This window comes from Macaca nemestrina, chromosome 16 (assembly GCF_043159975.1).
Source record: "Macaca nemestrina isolate mMacNem1 chromosome 16, mMacNem.hap1, whole genome shotgun sequence".
NCBI classification, from domain to species: Eukaryota; Metazoa; Chordata; class Mammalia; order Primates; family Cercopithecidae; genus Macaca; species Macaca nemestrina.
Genome location: NC_092140.1, coordinates 92,401,923 through 92,421,348, shown reverse-complemented (window position 1 = coordinate 92,421,348; position 19,426 = coordinate 92,401,923). Strand labels below are relative to the sequence as shown.

At 39.3% G+C, this 19,426-nt stretch overlaps 1 protein-coding gene and 1 pseudogene across 4 annotated transcripts in view; one reads left to right on the top strand and one right to left on the bottom strand.

Moving 5' to 3' along the window:
- LOC105486013 (replication factor C subunit 3) overlaps positions 1 to 19,426 on the top strand; it is a 701,449-nt gene that overhangs the window by 229,912 nt on the left and 452,111 nt on the right. The gene's annotated exons all lie outside the window — the stretch shown is intronic.
- LOC112427440 (non-selective voltage-gated ion channel VDAC1 pseudogene) lies at positions 10,310 to 11,193 on the bottom strand (annotated as a pseudogene).

Here is a 19,426-nt window from a genome sequence, read left to right as displayed (position 1 = left end):
GGTGGCATATTCTGGTGTCCTACAGACTTCAGAATATGAATTTTGGGGTGATACGATTCAACCTATAACAGAAATATTCTGTATTAATAGTGGCAGTAAGTACATTTAATGTATGCAGTGGCATACATTTGTCAAATCTCATCAAACTGTACACTTAAAAATGTAAATTATACCTCAATAAACCTGACTTTCAAATTACACATCAATTGACTTCACTTAAAAAAAAAAGGGTGGCTCAGGTCTCTACTATATCCTGCTTGGACAACTGCAGAGGCTGCCAGTCTGATCTGTCTCCTTCATATCTTGTCCTACATCCAGGTGACTTTTCTGCCTAATACTTTTTTAGCTGCCCATTGTCCTCTGCATAAAGAACAATGCCTTAACCTGGGACTCAAGGCTCATGTGACACTTTCACACTTCTCTAATCTTGTCATTTTTCATTGCTTGGGTAGCACATTCATTCACCAGTAACTGCCTGTGGCTACACACACACACACACACGCATGTGCGTGCACACACACACACATGCACACATACTATGCCCCTACCCCTGTTTCTTGCTTCAATGCGTTTGCTTTTGTACATACTTCTTTGCTGAAATGTCCTTCTCTTCTCTTTTTCTAGCCAAATTCTACTCATCTTTTAAATCTCTACTTTCTCTAACATCGTGCTCTTCCCACTCCCAGGCTCAGTTAAGTGCCCTCCCCTGAACTCCCTAACCCTTGTGCAAAGTTCTATTGGTGCACTTACCACCATTTATAATTACCTACATGTGTATCATTAGACTGAGTTATTCAATGAGTATACCAGTACTTCAGCCCACTTGTAAGATATACTTCAAGCTCAGACTCCCCTCAAACTGCCAGGCTTTTCTACCTCTGAAGCTATAGTCACCCTTCCTTATTCTGTTCCAGGGTCTTCTCCAAAGCCATAGAAACTGGCCCCAAGAGAATGCCATGTAAAAACCTTCAACTAATGAGAGAAGAAAGTTTTCTTGCATTCCCTTTCACATTTCCCCACATCCACATGCTATGCGAATTCTCTTTATGTGGACAGTGCTAGGAGGCATTCTATATACAATACTGTTTAAGAATATGGAGCAGTTCCTTACAAAAATAGATAGAAGTGTGCAGAGTCAAACCTACGTTGTCTACAGAAGCAGTCTAGATAAACGGGGATTTGTCTTCTCTATCCCATTCCTCTCACTTCCTTCAATCCTGTATCCTGGCATCACCTCCCAGATAAATATTGCACCCAGTTGTTGTAACTTCTTGTTGTAGTAAGCCTATTGGTATATAATATCTTTGTTGTAAACTTTTCAAATTTATATGATTTTTTTCTCATATTACTGTATCTACCCTTTCTCTTTTTGGTTAGTATTTGCATGGAGTACTCTTTTTCATCCTTCAGTTTCAACCTATTTTCATCTTTGAATCTAAAGTGAGTCTCTTTTAGACAGCATACAGTTGGATCATACTTCTTAAATCTGTTCTGCCCATCTCCATGTTTTGATTGGAAAGTTTAACACATTTATAATTAAAGTTAATACTCATGAAGAAGGATTTACTTCTGTCATCTTGGGATTTATTTTTTATATGCTTTATAGATTTTTTTGTCCCTCATTTCCTGCATTACTGTATTATTTTGTGTTTAGTTGAGTTTTTTTTTTTTTTGTAGTGAAATGTTTAAATTTCTTTCTTATTTTCTTTTGTATGTATTCTTTAGCCATTTTCTTTGTGGTTGTTATGGGAGTGAACAACCAAAAGTTCTAACGCTGTAATTTGAACATATACCAGCTTAACCTCAATAACATAATAAGATTCTGCTCCTTCAGCTCTGTCCCCACCTCTTTCACTTGTTGATGCTACAAAATTACGTCTTTACATACTGGGTGCCCCAAAACATAAACTAATAATTATTAATGCATTAGCCTCTTAAAGTATGTATGAAATAAAATGTGAAGCTATAAACCAAAGCCACAATAACATTGCCTTTGACTAATAATTGCATTTTTTAAAGTGTTATTAGCCTCTTAAATTACACAGAAAATAAAAAGTAGAGTTACACACATTGTTACAATAATACTAGCTTTTACAATTTTTTATGTATTTACCTTTACTGGATATTTATGTGTTCATATAGCTTCAAATTACTGTCTAGTGTCCTTTTATTTTAACCTGCCAGACTTCCTTTAGCGCATATCTTGTAAGACAAATATAATTCACAGAATATTGACTAGTTTTCTTTTTTCCTTTGCTATTTGAATACATTAGCCCACTCTGACCCGCAGAGTTTCTGATGAGCATATGCTAATAATATTACAGAAAATTCCTTGTATGTGATGAATCACTTCTCTCTCGCTACTTTTAAGGTTATTTGTTTTTGGCTTTCAACAGTTTGATTAAAATGTGTTTCAGTGTGGATTTCTTTGAATTCCTTCTACTTGGAGTTTATTGACTATCTTGAATGTTTCCATTTCTGTCTTTCACGAAACTTGATTTGAGGTTTTGACTATTATTTGTTTCAAACAACTTATCTACCTTTTTCTCTCTCTTCTGAGACTTACAAAATGTGTGTGTTGGATTGCTTGATGTTATCCCATGTGTTCCTTAAGCTCTGTTTACTTTTATTCAATCTTTTTTCTATTTCTCAGATTTGATCATTTCTATTGTCCTATCGTTAAGTTTCTCGCTTCTTTCTTTTGCCCACTCAAATCTGATTTTGAAGCCCTCTAGTAAATTTTTCATTTTCATTGTTGTGCTTTTCAGCCCCGGAGATATTTTGTCTTTTTAGACTTTATATCTCTTTATTGGTATTTCCATTTTGTTCACACATTATTTTCTTGACTTTCTCCATAACTTTAAGATGGTTGTTTTAAACTCTTTTGCTAGAATAACTTTTATCAGGTTGTTTTCAGGGACAATTTCTGTTGATATATTTTTTCTTTGAATGGGTCATATGTTCCTGTTTCTTTGCATGACTTGTTATTTTTTGTTGAAAACTGGACATTTGAATCTAATAGTTTGGTAATTCTGGAAATTACATTCTCCTACTTCACCATTCTTGGTGTGTGTGTGTACACTGTTGTAGACTGTCTCTGTACTGAGGATAAGCCTGAGGTGCACATTTAAAGTTTTCTAGGTCTTCTGTGACTCCGTGCCTTTTCCCCTGGGCATGTGTGATGATCTTCTAATTTCTCCCAGATATCTGGTACTAGAGGAACACTGGGGAGATTCTAAACTATTCAATTCTGCCTACAGTATGCATGGCAGAAATTACTAATTGATTTTGGCTGTCTTTGATACAGAACCCCAAAATGGCTTTAGCATTATTTCCAACATAATACTAGATTATTACCAAGTCCACCAAAGTTTTTATTCTAACATTAATGTTTTTTAAGTAAAACACTCCAAAGGATTTGAGTCATTTAAAAGCACAAAGCAGACACTGTAGTACAATAGATGCTATTCCTTCTACTTCCTCCCATACAGGTTTTCTCTTTAGCTTTTTTTTTCCTTCTTTTCTTCCTTTTGTGTTTCTGTAGATGCTACTAACATTGAGATGACTATAATTTTTAATGATAAGCAGAAGAATTTTAAATTTCTTGCTCCAACATGAGAATCTACTCACTCCAGCTACTTGCTTGGTAGATGGTAGTAAGGTTGCTATTTAATAGCTTTTCCTGAATCCCTATATATTGAGAGTGTGTAATAGTCAACTCAAATTATTGCTTTTTAAATCTGTTGTTCTCTGTACCTAGAGATGAAATATCCTTTTTTTATATGTTAGCTTAATGTCATGCTGGTTTCTGTAGCAATTATTTGTATGGAATTACCTATTAATTTCACTTTACCTTCCTTCAATGTAGACAGAAAAGATTATACCATCATTTCACAGTGTCTCTTTGATTTGTCACACTGGGCATTAGGAACTACTTTTGGAAAAAACAGCAATGAAGCAAAATTGTTTCTCTTTTCAATAGAAAAATTCTGTTTAAGGAAATAAAAGTATTTTCCTTATGATAATGGATGAAATAATATACCTGTCTCACTGCTGGTAAACTCTTCCAAGATTAGAAGGTGTCTCTTTTCAATGTGACTGGGGCATATGAATAGAAGGTGTGGAAGCCATTGCTATTGGCAGGGGAAACCAAAGATTTGGCATTACAGGTTTTCCTACATTTCACAATAACTTCAGTGGCTGGAAAGTAGTTCCTGGGAACTTAGCCTCTACTCTAGGAAAAGGTATGGGTGAAGATGCTGGGGGGGTGGAGTGGGGGGGCGGCTACTTTCCATTGTAGCTACTTGGAGGAGAGAGGGACATTTGGCAAATTCCTGCTAAATGCCAGGAGCTTTACAGCCATTATTTTTCTTGGTCTTTTCAATAATTTCACAGAAAGTATTATTTTTTTCCAGATGACAAAACTGAGGCTCAGAAAGATTAAGCAATTGTTCCAACTGCCCATGTTAAACAGAGGTTGTATTTTAATTAAAATTAGGTCTGAATCATAGCTCAACATCCCTTCAGTTTAACTAAAATTTTGCATGAATCTTTTAATCTTTCATTGATAACCATCTCCAAATGACTACTCCTGACTAATCTTGCATTAGCGTAGTACTGCTACATTGCTTTCTCATTTATTCTCATAGCCTGACTACAGATTGCAATGCCAAGTCCTCTTTTCCCACTCTCGACAATCCATTCATCTCCTGTGAGTCTGGATTTAGTGGCATCTAATGTCTTGAGAGCTTGGCGGGGTCAGGCAGAGGTCTGCCTTTCAATTGTCTTAAGCCAGGGTGGCGAAGAAAGAGACCTGATGCCAGGCCATACTCTCCAGTCTCTCTCAGCATGTCCCACGACTTTTTCTACTATCCACCACTGTCTTTCCCTTCTAGAAAAGAGAAAGATGATGCAAGCATCTATACGGAAAACCTAAGGCATTGGGGGTTTGCTGGGAGTCTCAGGCAAGAGGACTGAGATACCCTCAATAAAGGGCAACAAGACATGACTCCTGAGGAGAGTGGAAAAGCCAATGTTTATTCTGGCTGCCTTCAATTCAGTCATTGCATTCCACGTCTCTCTAAGGCCTTCCTAAGGTCCCAAATATGGGCAAATGCGGTATGAATCATCTATATGACACTTCCTTTATCCAGGATGGGGCAAAGAGGAACTTTATATAAATGAAGGTCAAGGCGAAGTGGTACCAGTTAACAAATGGCAGCTAAGTTACTTTCTGATGACTGCCCAAGGTCTCGCGAAGCCCCATGTCTGCAAAGCATGCTGTTGTAATCAGCCTTCTTGGATTAATGCTCAGAGGCAGTAAACAAAACACAAAATTAAAAAAAAAATGACAAGCAGCTGTCTAGTACCATCTAGTGGTAGCAAAGAAGCAATAACTTTTAAAATGACCTTTTTAAAAATGGGAAAGGGGAGACTGAGACCATCCATTCCTTTCTAGTGCCATGAATGGTTTACCATGAAGGTGTAGAGCTTCACTTTTCTCCACGGGAGCTGGCGAGTGGCTCAACGCCAGGGTGCTTTTCAGAGAGAAGACAGCAGAGAGAGACTGAGCTGCATTTCAAGATGAGCTTGTTTCAGTGCCTGAGATAGGGGCACACAGAACTGCACACGTAGCTCATTTTCTGTGTGGTTGTCTCTTGTGGGAGGGAATGGTGCTGCAGATCTCTGGGAGAGCTTGGAGATTCCTGAAAACCATCTACTTTGTTTATTGCCATTCAAAATCCAAGTCCTGGATAAAACTCTGGCTGTGGCCATTGGTTTTGGAGACCTTGTTGTTTGTGACACCTGCCTCCATGTATCCTAGGCAGAGTTTCAGAGCAGCAAATGCTTGCATGACATTTCTCCAAAGGGTTTTAGCTGATGCAGCTGCATTCCACTGAGCAAATAATCATCATTGCTATGGTTTATTCAGTACCTACTGTGTGCCAGGTACTGTGGTGAGCCTTTTAGCTGCATTGGCTAATATGAGTCTCAAAACCATTTTGAGGCAGGTATTCTTGGTCTTATTTACATAAAATAGAAGTGATGCTCAGAGAACTCACATGACTTGCCCAAGATCATAGAGGTCACGGAGGTGGTGCTGGGAGTCACTCACACAGCAAGGTACCTGACAGCCACTGTGGAGGATGAGCTCACAGCTTCAGCACCATCCTTATCCTCAGAAAGCTTATGATATTTTTAGGAAGGTAGGACATGCACAAAAATAGAAATATACCATGAGGGCCTGTGCAAGATGGTTATGTTTCTGGAGATTGCTGACAAGGCTATTGAGTGTAAGAGACAGGCTGAGATGTCAATTCCCCTATCCCCATATGAATAGGCAGCCAAGCCACCCAGAAACATTTGCAATCTCCCTTTCCTCATTGAATGACGTTTAAATGTGCCTGACTTGTTGATCATCAATGAGGTGGCACTTGCTGGAATAAGAAAATGCTGTGATCAAGAAGATGGATCTGGTGCCAGGACAAGGTGGTCTAGAGTAAAGATTCTGGGGTCAGGGAGATTAATTAGTAGGAAGTTGTGAGTCACTCAGGTGTCAGGAGATGCACTGAAATGAAGAGACAGCTGTGGGGATGGAGAGGACAAGTTGACAGGCCAGACATTGTAAAAGAACCAGAGACAGTAATTGGGCCCTGTTCCTTGAGATGTGAGGAACAAATATGACCTGGTGAGAAGGAGAAAAAGCTGTGTGGGTGCTTCTGGGTGTGTGTGACAGTATGTGTGTGAGTGCAGATGTGTGTATGATTGTGTGTGTGTGTGTGGGCGTGGATGTGTGTGAATATGTGTTTGTGAGTGTGTGTGTGAACGTATGAGTATGTGAGTATGTGTGTGTGTGTGAGAACATATGTGTATGTGAGTGTGTGTATGTGTGGGCATAAATGTGTATCTATGTATGTAAGTGTGTATGGATGTGAATGTGTGTGTGTGTGAATAAGGGTGTGTATGTGAGTGTGTGGGTAGGTGGGTAGGAATGTGTGACTGTGAATTTGTGTTTGTGTGAACATGAATGTGTGTGAGTGTGTGAGAGCATGTGTGTGTGTGTGTGTGTATGTATGGAGGTCTAGCAGGAGAATGTTGTACCTGGTCTCTGAGTTGTTTGTAGAAATGGGACACAGCTTCTCTTCTCTAACCCATATTGTTTGAGCAGATTGAGCTCTCTAAAGAGGAGATGTTTATATAAAACTAAAACAAAAGGTGTCTGTGTATTGGATGTGGTGGACAAGAAAACAAAAATTGGAACCAACATCCTACTTTCCTTATTATGTTCCTTTGATTTCAAGGTAAGATGGCCTCAATCAAGGCATTCCCTTCTCTGTACTGAAGGGGCTGGTGGTGGACACAATTCGAATGTCCCACCCTGAAAATGACTTGAAAGTTACAAGGGCGGAGCTCCAGCTGAAGGGCAAAGAGGAGACAGGCCATCTGTAAGGCTTCCACTTTGTGACCCAGGTTGAATCTTCTTACAGTATGCACTGCACACACATTCACACATATACAAATACACACGTGCACATTCAAACAAAAGCACACAAATTCGCACGTGTACGTACACACATGCAAATATGTAAACACATATGTACACATGGAAACACAAAAACAGACACAAATACACACCTATGCAAACACAGGTGCATAAGCACACATACATGCACACATACACACAAATATACACACACATACACACAAACACACACATGTACACACACAACACAGCAGTGCTTACTCAGGGGGAATTACAGCAGAAGGAGCAGGAGGTGTTTACTTCTCACTTGATACACAAAACCGAGGCAGAGAAAAACATGTACTTATTATTAGCTCAACTTATAAAATCTTACTCGGGGGTGCAAAATTTAGTAATACAAGGAAGTAGAACTATCCTATGGCAAGGGTTTTCTGACCGCTATGTCGATTAATTTATACAGACCCATACATCCTATATTAAGTGTAACTTTCATTCCCTCTTTCCCATGGTGAATAACACAAAACTTTTAGAAAACTCTTCAGACAAGCAATAAAATAAATTCATTGTTGTGCATGTTGGGTATGAGATGATGGTGGAACATCCTAGGTTTCAAATGATCCCTAAGGAGCAGGTTGGAGTGGAGCTTGGGTGAGAATCAGGGCTGGAAATATGAATGTGGAAATGAGCAGCATAGAAGGACATTTTTATTAGGAATTGGAAGAGCTCACACATGATTCAGAGAAACAGCACCACTGGGAATGTTGGCTAATATTATTAGGTAAATATTGCTCAAAGAATGTCAGCATTTAATGAAGACCCCCTGAATGTACTTTTATTAAATTGTAAATGATATGCTCAAAGGGTTCTGAATTTGTTGATGTAAGTTTACTTTTTTCAGTCACATGAAATTAGGTTCTCCCTCATTTGTGAACCACTCCCTTAGAGAAGAGCTATGTTGATATGACCCTAAGCTACCAAGTTGTAATTAATTTGGGGCTTGCAATAGGCCCAGCAAGTGATATAAATTGCTCTAGAATTGAATTATGAGTAGAAATCAAGCATAGGCAAGTGAGGAGAGAGAGGAATATGGAGACAGGAGGAAGAGAAACTTATTTTTATGCTGTGGCCAATGTCATTATGCTGTGAAGGTATAACATAATTTGGAATCATTAATAGTTATATGAATCCCTTCTGAACTCTCGGGTTCTGAGGAAAGTTTTGCACTGGTAAAATAGTTGCCGTATATGCCTGACTATAAGGTGAGTTTATCATTTTTTCTTAAACAATTATCACTTAGAGAAGAGGGACTTTGGTATTACATGGTATGGGCTTTATTATTGATACTTAATTTTGAATAATAAAGATATATTTGGGAAAGACACATTTGCCTGAAAATACCTTAAGCAATGCTAATTTTGAAAACTTTTTAAGGTCAGCCGATAAAATTTTTTAAGACAAAAATTTAACACAGTTTAAATTATTGTAAGCACAATTTGAAGTATAATATTTCACATGTACCCCTGTGTATATGATCATGCAATTTCAAATGTTGAATATAAGGAAGGCTTAAAGTTTCAAAGATTACTTTTAGGAGGAATACAGTAAATGATAATGTAGAGGCTGAAAATAAATACCTATCAGACAAACAAACCAATTTTCTAAAAAAATATACACAAATTGGCTTCTTGTGGCTTGAGATGAGATATTCATTGACGGTCTCCACACGTATGGAAAAGAACCATCTCTCAATGAATTTAGACTGTAAGAAAGACATGGGTGCTGGAACCTGTTAGAAAAGTGAGTCAAGCAATGGTGAAAGCAATAAAGACAAGATGCGAATGAGGCGTTGGAATAAAATTGTTTCAAATGCAATGTTGCTAAATTAATATAAACTTGCTCTTGTAAGTCTGTATGTGAAACTAAATGAATAAATTAGATAGTAGTAGAATTTGCCTATTTGTTTTTCCCCTGTTTATTTACATTGAATTAATAAAGACAATAGGAGGATGAGGTTTCAGTATTCTATTCAAACTTTATTTTAAGTGATGTTAATTACAGTATTGAAGGGAAGGTTCTAATTCCACACAGAATGGAAGAATCTAAAATGTATTCATTAAACTGCTAAAAAATAGAGTGGTGAGAATACAACAGAAGTCCAATTTAGATTCTGAGTGTTGTCACCATGTTATTACAATCACACAGCCTCTTCCAAACTTATAACTGGAGCTCCTGGAAGCTACGTCATACTCTGGTCGAAGAACCAAAAACCACAGTGTAAAACTGAATTAAGTCCTGAATTATTGGCTTCATCACATGCACCCTCTTCCACCTCAAAATGTCACAAAAGAAACAGTAACCACACCCTGCAGACCTTTTGGTGTAAAAGAGGTGTTGATGAACTGGAGTAGAAACAGGTCATGAAGAGCCGTCTTAAAAAGTCCCTTTCAGGTGAGTTTGTACACACCATCTAACAAGGAGCCTCTCATCATCAAGTAGGGTCAGGCAACCACGGTTCAGTTCTCAGGAAGTCACAATTTCATTCATTTACTCAATATGCATTTACAAAGTGCCTACATATCAGGTTCCAACTGCAGTTATTTCTAGGTAAAAAAGAAACGTGGCATCTCTAGAAGGGCCACCTAGCTCCCCAAGTCAACAGCTGAAAGGACCTTTTGTGGAATTGGGTTTCTTCTGTACTTCTGAAAGGGTAACACCTTAAAGCTGAATTGTCTTTAAAACCTGGAGGTCTGATATGATATTTAGCAATATTTGCATCCCAGACGTACAGCATTGAAAGATACACTAAATTCTGAAGGGTGTTATGCTTCAAAATACTTTAAATGATTGTACAGTATTCATGTAGGCTTGAAATTCCAGTCCGAGACTGAGCTTGTGGCCACTGGCATTGACGTTCTTGCCATCCAGGAGAGCTGACAGTGTCAGTTTGATACCTAGCTTTAGGATCCTGAGTGTATCCTACACCTATCAGGTTGGATGTGTTCACTTTACCTGCCAAGCAGTCTTCAGAGTCAATCTGATACCTGGCTGCTATTCTGAAATGAGTATTACTGTTTCCTGCTGTCCAGGAGAGATTGACAGCACTCTCCAATTTCTTGTTCACCTTCTGGTAAATGGAGCCACCGATCTCTTGTCCTGTCATTCACATGTGTGAAGGTGGAATTCATCAGTCTTGTAGGCAACCGCAAAGTTACTCTGGGTTACTCAGGACTTTGCAGTCTCAAAATTCATTTGGTTGCCAGCCAGCCAACCTTCCTAACCCGGCACTAGCATGCCCCAGATTAAAGGCCCAGTGATGTCCAAATCCATGTTGCAGCCAGGCTGATGGGCTCCCAATCATACCCTGTCTTGATTTTAGCACGTTTTTCCCCCAGTGTTAGGTAAGAAGGATGAATGGAAGGTCAGCTTCAGTCCACATGCGAGCTGATCTTCCGCGGCAGTCTTGGTGCCTCATATGTTGTCAGTGTTCCATTTCCCCATAAATGCCAGGCCGCACTCAAGGCTTCTGTACTTGGTTTCCAGGCTGCCCATCACTTTGGTGGTCTCAGTCTTGGCTGAACCCAAATTTGTAAATTCCAATCCATTCTCAGATTTTGTTTTTAAATAAAGTTTTATCATGTCAAGTCCATAGCTTCGGTGAAGGAATCCCTGGCAGATTTGCCAAGGTTGGCATGTGTGAGTGGCACAGCCATCCTCTGCTTGGAGGTGGTGATGATGGCCTCCAGCAGCCATGGCGGGAACGTACGGATATTTGCCTATTTGTATTAAGAATGTTTATATTTCAATAGGCCAAAATCATTTTGGGGAATGAGAGAGAAGACAGTTAAAAATTTCATTTGAAACGTGGAGAAAGGCTGCTTTTTGTCACCTCCCCATTCCAAAAAATGAGAAGGCCACATCTCATCACTGGGTAATCTTTACAAGCGTCCAGTTGCTTTGTGTGCACATAGGAGCCTGGCATCAAAGAAGGATGCAATGCAGGGAGGAATTTGCTCTGCACGGTCTCTAGCCTCTCCTTCACCGGAGTCAAAGTGATACCGGCTTCGGCAATTTGTGTTTCAGCCTAGTTCCATTCTAGGTGGTATGAACATGCAGTATTTCTCAAACTTTTCCGAAGCAGGATCCACCTTGGCAAAAGAGCATGCAGACTGACGCCTGGACATCATAGAATGTCTTCGATTTAACATTAAAAACTTATGCAAATTTTACATATTTTTGCATCTCTAGATGTCATGGCATAGGACCATGGGTTCCCCCATAGTGACTGATACTCCCAGTTGAGAAGTATGGCACAGGCCTGGGCTTTGGAGTCTGAAAGATATAGTGGCCTTGCTGCCTATAACAAGTTGACTTTGGGTTTGTAATGTAAACACTGTGAGCTTTAATTTTCTTTTCTTTTTCTTTTTCTTTTCTTGAGACAGGGTCTCAATTTGTCACCCAGGCTGGAGTGCCATGGTGCAGTGGCATGATCTCAGTTCACTGCAGCCTTGACCTCCCGGGCTCAAGTGATCTTCTTACCTCAGCCCCCCCGAAGTAGCTGGGACTATAGTCATGTGCCACCATATCCAGCTAATTTTTGTATTTTTTTTGTAGAGATTGGGTTTCGCCATGTTGCCCAGCTGGTCTTGAACCCCTGAGCTCAAGTGATCCATCCACCTTGACCTCCCAAAATTAGAATTATAGCCGTAAGCCACCACGCTGGGCCATGAGCTTTGGTTTTCTTACCTATCCAATGCAGACACACCTTGGAGGGTTGTAACGGGGATTAAAAGAGATGTCTGATATAATAAGTGTAACAAATGTTGGCTCCTCCTCAAGCACCACACTATGCTCAGAGACATAGCAGCTTGGAGAGACTTATCCAGAAGTTTAGACTTGTCCACTGTCAAGCCTGGAGTGGCTTAGCTCCCAACGCCACATTGATTCTTATAGAGATTTAGCATGGAGGTCACCCAACACATGTCTGGGGTTAATATAGACCTCACTTTCTAGATTGGGGTGCTTGGAATTTGGGAGTGGAGGAGCCTTAGAAGATGACTTACTTTTTAGAAAAGAATGAGGCAGTGACTGCCAGAAGCAAGTATTCCCTTGTTCTTCTTGAACTCCCTCTTCTTTTCCTCTCATTTTATCTCTAGGCCTCTTCAGTCCTTTTATTGATCCTTTATTCCATTGAAACTCTTCTTGAAGACAACAGAGGCCTGTTAATAGTCAAATATAATTGTTTCTTCTTAATCCCCATCCTATTTAATCTATTTGTCCAGTTAGATGCTATGAGCCTTTCAGTTTTGTAATGTTTCTCCTTTGGTTTCCCTAGAACTCCTCTAACAGGTTTAGGTTGCCTCTGTCCTCCCTCGTTGCATTCCATGCCTTTTTCCATTCAGCTTTTAAATACCTTTGCTTTGTCCTTAGCCTTTCATATTTGGATTCCTTTGTATATTTACCTGGGCTCATCTGTTCCTACGACTTCGATATCATTCTCTGGTTTTTCTACCTCCGATTCACGCTCTGCACACCATTGTGCTTTTATTTTAAAGTAGCTTACTGGAATTGCTGGAGTACAAGCATTTCAGAGAATGATTGGGATGTGCCTTGAGAACTAGACAGGAACAAAATCACAGATACCTTATACCCACGTTAGTGGATCAATCTTGATAGAATAGTTATGCTAGTATAAAAACAACTTCACAAACTCATTGGCTTCATACAACAAGAACTAGTTTACAGCAACATCTTCCACAAGTAGCTGGGGGGTTCTGCTTTTTGTCATCCTGACTAAGGAATCCAGACTGATGAAATAGATTTGATCTGAAACATTGCCTGTTGCCAAACCAGACAGAAGGGGATGGAAGACAGAATTGCATATTGGCTCTTAAAACTTCTGCCTAGAAATCACTTGTACTACATCTGAAAGTGTGTCATTGGCTAAATCAGGTCATACAGCCATATCCAATTTCAAGAGGGCAGAGCATTGTCCTCCTTCCATGTACCTAGAGGAGTGCTGGAAATATGTGGTGAATAGCCCTAATGACTACCCAGTTCTATCACACAACACGTAGTTATTTTTTTGACATGCAAAAAAATATTTACCTCTTTCCTAAGGGATTATAACCCCAAATTTTACCAAACTGACTGGATCCTACTTCAAGTCCAGGATCTCTGAGTGATGCCTTTAGTCACCTTGGTCTTGACATGTACCTTGTTATTACAGAGACCTATACATTCATAAGGTAAGTTGTTTGTTTCTCCTTACACCGTTTATAACAGTATACCAAGGTCAGGATGGCCCCAGTAGACATTCAGATGAAGGAAAAATGCAAGATACATTCATCACTGGTATACAGCAAGGGCAAAGATGTTGCAATGGCTCTCTACCCTTGGAACAAGGCATGCTATACAGTCATCCCTCAATATCTGTGGGAGATTAGTTTCAAGACACCCTGCAAATACCAAAATCCGTGGATGCTCAAGTCCCTTATATAAATGGTGTAGTATTTGCATATAACCTATGCACATCTTCCTGTACAATTGTTATACTACATTGTTTTACAAGTTTGTATTTTTTATTGTGGTGGTGTTATGTTTATCACTTTTTCCCCCCAAATATATTCCATCTGAGGTTGGTTGAATTTGAGATGCAGAACCTGTGGATATGCAGGGACAACTGTATATGATTAGGTTTCAGATTCCATTCCCTGGAAAGGGCTCTTCAGTCTGTTGTTTTCTGTAGCTCTTGGCTCCACCTCCTGTGAGGTTTTCTTCCTTTCATTATCCTCCTTGGGTATTGCTAGAATATGCCTTCAGCAGGTGCTGTAACGTTTTCTCAGTCTACTTCTTGCCTGTTGATGTTCAAGGGCCTATGGGTCATTTTCAGTTCCAAACACTCAAAAAGTGTCTTTTAGTGCAGGTTGATAATTATTTTGCTGTATGACTCTCAAACACTGAGATTCTTATCTGTTCAATTACAGTCAGTTTCATATGCCAATAACCATACTAGCAGTCCTCAAGACTCAAGAGTCTTAATTTTCATACTAGCTATAATTTTTTACTTTCTTGCTGTCACTAGCTACCACTCCCTCCTATCCTTGAATTAATTTTTGCTGCCTGAGCCTATCAGACATGGGTGGAAAAATCACCTTTAGATTCTTTTCCCTGAGCTGTCTTAAAAGACTTACTGGACACTACAACTTAATTTGATATTTACCCTGGGTACCCTAATTTATCCAGGGATTTTTAAAATGGGTCTCATGACAAATCCTTAATTTGTTCCTAGATGAAACATTCAGTTTTAATGGGTCATCTTTGCCCAAAGTCCTACTCATTTTCTTCTGTATGAGTTTGAGAAGCAGTTGCCTTTTTAATGCCAAATTCTCGAATTTCTGGGCCCTCTCCATGTTTTTCACATTATACTTACAAATGAGCCACTACTTTTTTGAGCTCATTTCTCTCTCAGAGAACTATTTCTAGCACAGTCAACTGGAGCTGACACATACTACTTACTGTTTTTCAATCTCTTCTCAATCTTGCTACATGTTCATTATGTTTGTAATCTACCTAAAAAGTTCATTTAGGCCAGATTTTTCCAACTGCTTTTCTATTGCATAGCATGAGTTACCATTTTTGTAACCTCCAGTATCAGTTTTCTCACCACTGTCATCCAGCCCCTCAACTAATACACATAACTAATTTTCTTTGTTATGAAATTACCCAATTTCTGGTAATAATATCTGTATCTGTCAGATAGGCGAAGTTATGCTGAGATTAAAAAACAAACAAACAGAAAACTCCATGGCTTAACACAGCATAAGTTTATTGTTCTCTGAAAGTTTGTTGTAGACCTGCACAAGGCTCTAATACAGGTGGGTAACAGGCAGAGTTTGGAACAGTTTGGAGGGCTCAGAAGAAGAAAGGAAGATGTGGGAAAATTTGGAACTTCCTAGAGACTTGTTGAATGGTTTTGACCAAAATACTGATAATGATATGGACAGTGAAGTCCAGGCTGAGGTAGTCTCAGATGGAGATGAGGAACTTACTGGGAACTGGAATAAAGGTCACTTTTGCTATGCTTTAGCAGAGACTGGCAGCATTTTACCCCTGCCCTAGAGATCTGTGGAACTTTGAACTTGAGAAAGATGATCTGAAATTGAAACTTATGTTTGAAAGGGAAGCAGAACATAAAAGTTTGGAAAATTTGCAACCTGACCATGTAGTAAGACAGAAAAACCCATTTTCTGGGTAGAAATTCAAGTCAAATTTGCATAGGTAATGAAGAGTCTAATGTTAATTGCCTAGACAATGGGGAAAATGTCTCCAGGGCATGTCAGAGATCTGGATGGTAGCCCCTACCATCACAGGCCTGGAGGCCTAGGAGGGAAAAATGGTTTCATGGGCCGAGCGCAGGACCCCACTGCTCTGTGCAGTCTCAGGACTTTGTGCGTCTATCCCAGCTACTCCATTCAACTCCAGTCGTGGCTAAAGGGGGCCAAGGTACAGCTTGGACTGTTGCTTCAGAGAATGCAAGTCCCAAGCCTCGGTGGCTTCCACATGGTGTTGGGCCTGCAGGTACACAGAAGTCAAGATTTGAGGTTTAAGAACCTCTACCTAGATTTCAGAGGATGTATGGAAATGTCTGAATGTACAGGCAGAAGTTTGCTGCAGAGGCAGAGCCCTCATAGAGAACCTCTGCTAGGACAGTGCAGGAGGGAAATGTGGGGTGGGAGAGAGTCCACACTGAGGCACTGCCTAGTGGAATTGTGAGAAGAAGGCCACCATCCTCCAGATCCCAGAAGGATAGATCGACTAACAGCTTGCACTGTGCACCTGGAAAAGCCCCAGACACTCAACACCAGCCTGTGAAAGCAGCTGGGAGAGGGGTTATACACTGCAAAGCTACAGGGGCAGAGCTGCCCAAGACCATGGAAACCCACCTCTTGTATCAGCATGGCCTGGATGTGAGACATGGAGTTAAAGGAGATCATTTTGGAGTTTTAAGATTTAATGACTTCCCTGTTGGCTTTCAGAATTTATGGGGCCTGTAGCACCTTTGTTTTGGCCAATTTCTCCCATTTGCAATGGGAATATTTACCCAATGCCTCTACCCCCATTGTATCTTGGAAGTAGCTAACTTGCTTTTGGTTTTACAGGCTTATAAACAGAAGGGACTTGACTTGTCTTAGATGAGACTTTGGACTTGGACTTTTAAGTTAATGCTGGAATGAGTTAAGACTTTGGGGGATTGTTGGGAGGGCATGATTGGTTTTGAAATGTATAAAGGACAAGAGTGAGAGGGGCTAGGGCAAAATGATATGGTTTGGCTCTATGTCCCCACTAAAATCTCATCTCAAAATGTAATCCCCATGTGCCAGAGAAGGAAGTGATTGGATTATGGAGCAGTTTTCCCCATGCTATTCTCATGATAGTGAGTGGATTATCACCAGATCTAATGGTTTTTTAAATGGTAGTTTTTCCTGCACTCTCATAAGCTCTTTCACTGCCATGTAAGATATGCCTGTTTTCCTTTCCACCATGATTGTAAGTTTCCTGAAGCCTCTCAAGCCATGAGGAACTGAGTTAACTAAACCTCTTTCCTTTGTAAATCACCTAGTCTTGGGAAGTTCTTTATAGCAGTGTGAAAATGAACTAATACAATTTTACCTTTTTACTTTTAACTCTTTTACCTTTCCTTAGACTCTCCAAACTCCCCACTAGCATTTAGTAGATTAACTCATTTTCAAAGTTTAGTTCAGGTGTTATCTCCTTGAAGCAAAATAATTATGATAGCTCTCAGTAAGCATGTATTATATTCTAAATAGCTATGTTGTTTTTTTTTTTTTAGATGGAGTCTCACTCTGTCGCCCAGGCTGGAGTGCAGTAGTGCAATCTCGGCTCACTGCAATCTCTGCCTCCTGGGTTCAAGCAATTCTCCTGCCTCAGCCTCCTGAGTGGCTGGGATTATAGGTGCATGCCACGATGCCCAGCTAATTTTTGTATTTTTAGTAGACACAGGGTTTCACCGTGTTGGTCAGGCTGGTCTTGAATTCCTGACCTCATGATCCACCCGCCTCAGCCTCCCAAAGTGCTGGGATTACAGGTGTGAGCCACCGCACCTGGCCAGCTATATATTATTTAATTTAGTTTACACAATAACTCCACAAAGTTGGTCTTAATATAACCATTATGTATGAAAAAAGTGCATCTTTCATTTAAGCAACTGTCCTAAGTTCATAAAATTAGTAAGTTGTTGGGTTAGAACTCAAGTCCAAGTGAGTTCACCATTTGAAGCCTATGCTTTTAACCACCATTCTACCTCACCCTAATGTGATTTACATGTCCTGTGTGTGACTCTTGCATCACACTTATAATGCGCTGTGTTTGATTATTCTCTGCCCATCTTTCTCTCCAACTATAATCTTCTTGATTGCAGACACTATGTAATCAATGCCAAGCATGGAGCATGGCATTTCGAGACATTGAGCATATACTTGCTAATATTAAAGCATGATAAATTACTGAGTTAAATTAAGATTCTGTAACAAATTTTTACTTGGGTTTCTGCATTAGTTTTCTTTTGCAGTGAAAAGAATGATCACAAATTTAGTGATTTTTAAAAAGCATATATTTATTATCTCCTGGTTTCTGTGGCTCAGAAGTCAAGCACAGTTTAACTGAGTTCTCTGTTTGGAGTATCACAAAATTGCATTCAAGGTGTCAGACTAGCTGTGTTTCTCTATTGAATTTGAGGTCTTCTTCTAAGCTTAAGTAGTTGGAAGAATTCAGTTCCTTGTGGTTGTAGGACCCAAGGCCCAATTTCTTGCTGTCTGTCAACTGGATTCCTCTCAGGTTCTAGAGGCTCCTGCACTTATTGTCCATATGGCCTGTTCATAGCTCTTACAATGTGGCAGCTGGGTCTTATAAAACCAGCCAGAGAAGCCATTGCTCTAGTCTACTGAGATGAAGTCTTATATAAAGTAACATAATTATGGGGGTGACTATGCCATGTTCTATTTGCTAGAAGCAAGTTTCAGGTTTCTCCCACATTCAAGGGGAGGGAATTATACAAGGACATTATTCATTGGGGGTTATTTTAGAATTCTGCCTCTCATAATTCCTTTTTCTCCTTTAAGTCTATTCATTTTTCTCTGCTGATATTAGTGACAGAAAAATTTTCCCATATTTTTATCACTCAAACTGGTTCTTCCTTGCACAGTTTTTTTCTTAGACCTTAACTGCTATTTGAATAATGTCCAGATTGCATTGATACATTAAAACTCTCCACATTCCCTAACAATATGACATCACCACTGTTAATATTCCGATGTAAATTCCTAATGCTGTCATATGTATGGTATATTGAAAATTATAACTGTGTAATTTTAAACAAAAACAGGTTCACTGCAATCCTATTTTACAACTTACTTCTTAATTTAATAATATAATGAACATTCTAACACCATTAAATTTTCTTTTATAGCATAATTTGTAATTTCTGTGCAGTAATGTATCATACAGAAAACATGCAATTTATTTAATTGGTTTACTATTATTGGACATTTATACTATTTCCACTATTTTACTATTGTGAAGCCTCTTCAATAAACGCTCCCATAGTTATTTCTGCCTGTAATCATAATTATTTTTGGTAAGATAAATTCTTAAAAGTAAATTTTTGTGCATCAAAGAATATGTGCATTTTTAAGTTATTTGATTTACCAAATTGCACTCCAGAAATTTACAGTTTAGACACCAGCGCCTAAGGAAACCCAACATGGAGAATTATGTGTGTGTACACGTGTGTGTTTTCTATTACTTTTCTACCATACTGCTATTTTTCAAGTTATATGACTAATACATGTTTTTTTTAAACAGGGAATTTCTTTTCTAATTGCATCCTTCTGAGGTAGCCAGTATTAACAATTCGCTGTAAAAGCC